The sequence below is a fragment of the Mauremys mutica genome, chromosome 26 (genome assembly GCF_020497125.1).
Source record: "Mauremys mutica isolate MM-2020 ecotype Southern chromosome 26, ASM2049712v1, whole genome shotgun sequence".
Lineage (NCBI taxonomy): Eukaryota > Metazoa > Chordata > Testudines > Geoemydidae > Mauremys > Mauremys mutica.
The window spans coordinates 8,882,947-8,883,689 of record NC_059097.1 but is presented as its reverse complement, the minus strand read 5'-3'; the positions used below and the strand labels follow the sequence as shown (position 1 = coordinate 8,883,689).

The following is a 743-nucleotide window of genomic DNA, read 5'->3' as shown; positions in this document are numbered from 1 at the left end:
CCTCGAGGGAAGGGGTGTCATGGGGGCGTCACAGTTCGGACACCAGTGTCCCCCCGCCCCTCCCACTGTAAGGAAGTTCCCGCCACCCTGCTCTGTGTTCGCAGTGCCGGAGAGCAGCATTCCACGGCAGTGATTTGCTCCTGGCTGCCGGAGCAGAGCAGCAGGCTCAGGTGTCAGAATCCGGGAGCTATGAAAGGGGAGGGGCCCATGGCTCTGTAGCAGGAATGCAGGGCAGGCAAGTTCACAGAGGGCATTGTGGGATACTGGCGGAGGCCAGTTATGGTGATATAATGAACGGCAGCGTCTGCACTGACACTCTCACTTTAAGTTTGCTGCAAAAGGCTCTAGGCCTCTCGTCGAGGTGGTTTTATTTTGTCACCAAAACAGGGCAGTTTTGTCGCCAGACGTGGCATTGCAGTGTGTACACCAGCCACAAGCTGCCGACCGAGGGAGCATAGTGTGTTTTTCATACACCCGAGCAATATATTTCTGCTGAAATAACTTTGTAGTGCAGACCTGGCCAAAGATTCACTCACACACACAGCTTGCAAGGAAAACCTCACCTGCTCCTCTGCTTTGCAGAATCCAAACACAAGCAAAGCTTGTCAGGCCCTGGTGGGGTTGGTGGGGAGTCAGCTGTGGGCAGACATGATGTCCTAGCCCCAGGCAGGCACCATGGCTTAACTGGCTAAAGCACCTGTTTAGTAAACAGGAGATCCTGGGTTCAACTCCCAGTGGTGCCT

The 743-nt window shown here is 54.9% G+C and overlaps 1 non-coding gene across 1 annotated transcript; it reads left to right on the top strand.

The window, feature by feature from the left end:
• Window positions 1-669: 669 nt before the first annotated feature.
• Window positions 670-743, top strand: TRNAT-AGU. Its single transcript has one exon. It is a non-coding gene; the product is annotated as a tRNA-Thr (tRNA).